This window comes from Microtus ochrogaster, unplaced genomic scaffold, assembly GCF_000317375.1.
Source record: "Microtus ochrogaster isolate Prairie Vole_2 unplaced genomic scaffold, MicOch1.0 UNK3, whole genome shotgun sequence".
NCBI classification, from domain to species: domain Eukaryota; kingdom Metazoa; phylum Chordata; class Mammalia; order Rodentia; family Cricetidae; genus Microtus; species Microtus ochrogaster.
In genome coordinates this window covers 16,364,971-16,371,815 of record NW_004949101.1, presented here as the reverse complement: position 1 = coordinate 16,371,815, position 6,845 = coordinate 16,364,971, and positions in this window count along the sequence as shown.

Sequence of the window (6,845 nt, the reverse complement as noted above, 5' to 3'; positions counted from 1 at the left end):
TAGGACATTTTCTTGATTAATGACTGATATGCAAACCACTGTGGGTGCTGTCACCCCTAGGCAGGTGGTCCTGGGTAGCATAAAAGAGCAAGCCAAGCAATCCCTAGGGAGCAAGCCGGTGAATACTGTTCTACTGCGGCCTCTGTAGGGGCTCCTTCCTTCTGATTCCTGCCTTGACTTCTTGTCCTGACTTCCCTCAGTGATGGACTGTTAGCTGGAAATGTAAGCCAAATAAACCCTTTCCTCCCCATGTTGCTTTTGGTCCCAGTCTTTTATCACTGCAGTAGAAGGCAAATGAAAACAATGGTCTTACCCAGCACAGGACCCCACATGCTCCGATGCTGAGCTGTCAGTCAAGGTCTTCCCACTGAAGCAGTGATGACTGTTGCGGTTTAGCAGAATACTTTCTGATTGGACCTAAGCCAGCCTCACGGGGAAGAATTCATACTTGAGACTGTAAACTTGGTCAAATGCCAATGACTTGGGAGATGACCCAAGGGGGATCTAAGTCCTGTTCTGTTAAATGTTCATGCTATCATGCTGCCTTCTAAATATTTCTCTTTGTGCTCATAGATGAGTGCTATCCCCAAGACTGGACAGAGAACCTTCTGTTTGCAGTTAATGTAGAGATTCATAAGTGGTCAAAGAGTAAAGAATAAGTGACTCTTGGATGCTGAGCCCTAAATAGGACATCTATTATTACCAAGGTCCAGGGACTATCATGTAAGGGGGCAGAAAGGATGCAGAGGCCTGTGTAGGAGTATGAAGGGATGCTGTGAAAAGCTTGCTTCTGAGCATGGCATGGCCACAGCGCTTGTGGATCACCACAGCTGTGCTCCATGCACGGGAGTTAGCCAGTGAACATTCCAGATGTAGGGGGAGCTCACGAGACCCCACCCCTAACTGAGAAGCTATGGGCAGTTGATGGCTGCTTGGGGAAAGGGACATAAATTTTCTTCCAGGATGTGTCTGCTAGTATGTTGGCCATACTGCAGTGGGTGGTACCATACCCGTGCCCATGTTGGCAGTACTAATTAGACTTAGTGAGTTGAGAGAGAAGGTCTGCACAAAGGTGGGAAGGAGATGGATTAGAGAGTTTAAGGGGAGTGGGGAGAGAAGGGTAGATACAATCAATATACATTATATACATGTATGAAATCGTCAAAGAATGAGTCAGAATACTGTATAAATAATCTCCCCTGTTTGGGGTTATCGAAACTCTCCTTTCAGGATGCCTGTCCTGCTGTACGTGGCAGCTCTGTTTTCTATTTATCCATTTAAGCTATCTCTACTGACGAGGCTCCTCTCCAAGTCTCTCTTCAAGGTCCAGCCACATTGTCTCTGAGATGACCTCTCTTCCCTTAAGGCTGAGAACAGCCCTCCATGGTCTTGAGACTAACAAAGCTCATTGTGAACCCACCTGCTGTCACCACTTCCTCCCTCAGCCCTCAAAGTCGGGGTCTGGACTGTCCCCTCCCTCCTGGCTCTTAATCCCAGCAATTCCCAGGACAGCCTTAGGGACACAGGTTTGCTGATGATAGCTCTCACTTTGGTATAGACCCGACCTCCTCATCTTTGCTCTATCTAGACTGCTGCTCACTTCTCATGCAGATCTATTTGTTCTCCCTGTCTCTCTTTCTCTCTTTCTCTCCCTCCCTCACCTCTCTTCAAAAATATATTCTCTTGATGTGCAGATCTGCTGTGTCTGGCTTTTCATTTTTTCCTGCCCTGTCTGGCACTTGAGCCTTATTTTACAGCTGTTTCTAGATCAGCAACCGTACTGCTTCGCTCTCTGCAACTGGGGCTGCTGGTCCCTCTCCTAGAAAAACACTTACCTAGCAACACAGAAGAAAACTTATTTCCTCTTAAAATCTACCCAGAATTTTTAGAGCACTGGAAATACCCTGAATGATGCTGTGTTGTTGACTACAAGTCACACATCTGTGCAAACCTGTAGAACGCATGGCAACAAGAGTGAACCCTAACGTAAGCCATGGGTTTTAGATGATAATGACATATCAACGAAGATTTGTCAGCTACGATGAACTTCCCACTGTAGTGGGGGAGGTTGGTGATGGGGGGAGATAGATAAGGTGCAACTTCCCAAAATGTGGGTAGGGACCCACACTGAATGTGGAGGTCATGTAAAAATTGGCAACAGTAAAAGGTTTCTTAATATGCAACAGCTGAAAATTCATTCAAAAGCAAACACAAAACAAATTTGTAATATTTCTGGCATCCCTAACCCATATTGTACTGTGATCAGCTGGGCACTTGGGAGGCAGAGACAGGGGGATCTCTGTGAGTTCAAGGCCAGCCTGGTCTACAGATCAAGTTCTAGGACAGCCAGGCCTAGACAAAAAAAATCCTGTCTTGAAACACAAAAACAAAAACAGCAAAACCCAGTGATCTTAAAGAAGATTGTATTTTGCTTTATGATTTCAGAGGTTAAGAGTCTATCATAGCCAGAAATTGTAGCAGCAAGCCTTGTAGCTGGAGCAGGGGGCTGAAAGCTCTCATCCCTGACTGTAAGTGTGAAGAAGACAGAACTTTTTAAACTCGGAAAACCCACCCCAGTGACACACTTCCTTCAACAAGGCCAGTCTCCTAAGCTTCCCAAATAGTGCCACCAACTGGGGCCAAGTGTTCTTATGCCAGAGACTAAGGGGGGAAACCCACCTCTTCAAATCACTTCCATAAGTAAGACTTAACTGTTTCTCAATCTTTCACTCAGTTCTACTGATTTTGGCTTGCTCAGTTCCAAAGGTGTCTAAGACTCAATTTGTATCTCCCCTCCCTATCTCACGCTCTTTTCCATGAAAATGAGGCTGTTCTTACTTTTTCCTTGGCTCTTAGCTCTCTTGGACTTTCTAAGTCAATTATATCTGTTCCTGCTTTCCAGCTTCTAACATATTTTGCAACTGTCCCTTCTGTTTTCTTTGTCCTCTTGAATTCATGTTCCCACCCCACTCCCGAGCCCATGACAGTAGTTTTGTGGAATCAAGGAGGGACAAAAAAATAGATTAAAAAATAGATATATGGACTAATTTTATGACCTTAGCCTGGGATAGTGTGGAGGGGACAAGACTCCAGTACTGTTTGGAAGGCATATTCTCCCTGGATTTCTCTTCTTGTGAGATCCTTGCGATGACAAGCAGGCAAGTAAGGAATACCTTGTATTAGAGTCAAAGATCTAGATGGAAGTTGTGTCTTCCTGCAGAGGATGATGTTCCCATACAGATTCTTCTCTCAGCCACAGCATGAGCCAACTTTTGAAAACATAGAAGGCTACCTTTCAATTATGTAAGACGGAAGAGCAAATAGCCAGCTCTGATGGAAACCCTCCCAGAAGGGTGCTGCACCAGCTGGAAAGCAGGTCGGGCAGCTGTCTGCTTTCTTCTCCCTTTTCCCTTCCCCTTGCTTTGGAATGAGCTGGTGGTGACTGGGAGCTATGTTGGTAGATTGGACAGGCTGAAATGGAGGAAGAAAACTACCGAGGTTCCTTTTCCTAGAGTAAGCTGTGGGCAATACAATAGCAGCATCCCACTCCATTTCCTGTTTTGAAGGAAGAAAAGGCCCTGACAACTGGATGGAAAATTCAGGGGAGGAAGAAATCGTGGTGATAGTTGTGGTCTAAGGGTGTTGGTCTAAGCATCATAGCCAAGAGGTAGAGGAACAGAGCTGGATAGCCTGCTTGGCTTCCAGAGATCAAACTTTTAAGTTCCCTGATGATTGGTGGACAATCTCACCAAACAAATTTCAGTAAAATATAAATATAAGTGATAAGGGTGTGTACCAGCAAGTTATAAAGGTGTAAGGACAGGTGCACGTTATCAAATTTCTCTCTCATGCTGTCTTTCATAGTCTTAAAAATACTTGCCATTGTGCAAAAACATCTGTCATAGTCATTCTGACATAAATATGTTAAAATTTATGTTTTCACAAACCCCCAAAATTCCTGTGAGTTCCATGGAGCCTAATTGAAGGATTCACCTGAAACAGGCCAGATAACACCCCTCTCAATTCTCTGGTCCTAAATATTTTTTCCCTAAACTTAACTTTGTCCTCTGTTCTGCCAATACCTTAACCAGGTGTGAGAGACACCAGACATTTCCATCCACAAACACTGGGCAGTAGCAAAGAGATTAGTACTAGAAATCTAGCTAACTGCTCAGGGCTAGTGAGGGCATGGATCTTAGAAGAAAACCCATTAGTATCTCTTTACTGGACAAGCATAATTTCTATGTCTATATTCTCTCTCTTTTTTTCAAAACAGGATTTCTCTTTATAGCCCTGGCTGTCCTGAAACTCATTCTGTAGACCAGGATGGCCTGCCCCTCCGCCGCCACCACCCCATGTCCAAATCAAATTCCTTTTGCAAATTAGTTGCGGAGGTCTACAAATCGCATACCAGGTAACCCCAGCAAAGGCCTCACTTCTAGGAATCAATTATCTTTATTACTTGCTTTTATTACTTCTGTGAAAATATGAGAATAATATAACAGATGAACAATTTATCTTGGCTCACAGTTGAAGAGGACACAGTCTGTCATGGCAGGGAAGGCATAGGGTTGGAAGTGTAAGACAATGAACTAAACACATTGTGTCCACAGTCATGGAACAGAGAGAAATGAATGACAGTGCTTCGCTTCCTTTCCCCTTTCCACTTTTTATTCAGCCCAAGTCCCAGCCATGGAAAGATGCTGGCCACATTCAGGGTGAATCTTCCTTTTTTAGTTGAATTTCTCTGGAAGCACCCTCACAAGCATGGTAGTAAACCTCCTGTGGAGGCCCAAAAACGTGAGCCTGTTTCCGTGTTGACCAAAGGCCAGAGAGTTGGAACAGTCCTCTATTTCCTTCAAGGTTATTGTGCTTCCACCTCAAAGGTCCCAATAGACGTTGAGCAGAGAGTTCTAAGTGCTCAAGGTTATTGTCAACAGGTGTGGCTAATTGTCAGACCTTGTACTCTAGAGAAGTAGATCTGTTCCTACCTCAAACAAGAGTCTAAGGATCCAAGTAAATTCCTGTTTCCTTTATGGAGTTCACTTGGGATTCCACCCAAGGTGTGATTTGCCTACAGAATGTTTTGGTCTAGGGTGTGTGACTTGTTTTGTTCTAGCAACAGAATGTTTAACTATGAATGTAGCCCTCAACTGATCTGTTCATTTCCTTGTATCATGCGAATGCAGTCTTTTGTCTTACTCCTACTTTTTGGGGTCAGGGGTATTTTGAGCAGTTGGAAATTAAACCTGGGCAAATTTTCAGTACTCACTGGAATTCCCTCCCGATACTATCCTATATATTTCTCTGTTTTATTCCTTTCATTCACATCTTCATATCACTATATTTACTATATTTCTAAATCCCCAGGCCTTTACCCTGGCAAGAGGTATTTTTGTTTTGGCTGGTCCCCGACAGCCTCCTAATTCGAAATCCAACCAAGGCAAAAATGAAGTTGAACCATAACTGTGCCTTAGGTTCCCCGGAGATGGGCATCCCGTGCAACTGATTTACAGAGGGCAGGGGCTCGGGAGCAGCTCACTTTCTTGCTCTTAGAAGTCATAAAGAAAGGAGACCATGGAGGTAGCCTTGGCTAAAATTTGGACTCAGCCTGATCCATAGGGAATTCTGAAATAGAAATTATATCAAAGTTGATCTCATCTTGGAGTAAAAGGACTGATTTCTTATATACAGCTATTAATAGATCTTTGGCAACTGACTGCCAAGAAAGAGGTCACAAATTAGGGAAGGCAGTTCCTGGTCAAAGACAACTCTGTAGAGAAAGGAAAAACAGCTCATTGGCATCCAGACACACAGCACATGGGCATTTGTAGGACACCAATAGTATCTAGTATAGATTATTAGATTACCATAGATACAGAAGATAGAGGACAAGTAGCAAAAACACATATTAAAATAAAGTAATAGGAAAAAAAACAATTTAGGAAACATCGAGACTTACTCTCAAGGATGAGATACTGTAACCACAAAACAAGAATAAGATGCTATCTTAAGGCAGGAAAAAAAAATGCAGCTTAAAAATAAACATACATTCGTGCTCATAGTACCAGAAATGATAAAGTCAGTAGAAGATGTGTAGGCAAAGTCTGAGGCAGTTCATAGAAAACAAATGCAAACCACATGTAGGAGGAATAGTCAAAAATAGTAGGACTTCCAGAACGGGAGGGAAGGTAATAAAGAGTGAGATAATTCAAAAAAAATTTGTCAAAGTAGAAAATATAAATCACCAGGTGTTGAGGCTTCGCTGTGTTCAGTAGGTAAAACAGGCCCAACGAAGACATGGAAATTGTGAAATTTCAGAACTTGGCACAAAAAGGTTCCACAACCTTTAATGGAGAAAATTAAGTCATATACTGAATCTCAAGAATCAGAGAAGCTCTAGACTTCTCTACTCCAAACTGTGGCCAGAAGCAAAAGACTCAACTGGTGTTTCTCAATGTGGCCTGAGGAGTCCCATTCAGGGTCTTGGGGACCTTGACTCAGTTGTACCTCGATCCTTGGCACCTTCCACAGAAGAGATTTTCAGGACAAGTCAAAGCAAAGCAAAGTGATACTGACTGAGCAAAAAGATGACACATCTGAACGGAGTCAGTGTGAGAAATGCAGATGTGCTCAGGGGACGCTGTGTTTGGCACTTTGAAGCTTCTTCATTTGCAACTAATTTGAAATTTGTTAGGGAAAGTCGTGCACTCCTCTTATTCACAGATTTCCGCTCTTGAAGAGGAGCATTGTCAGGTACATTGAGTGGCCTGCAGTCTGAGAGAGAAGAACTGGCAGAAGTAGAATACCACCAGGAAGGTGTCTTGCTTACGTCCAAGTCCCAA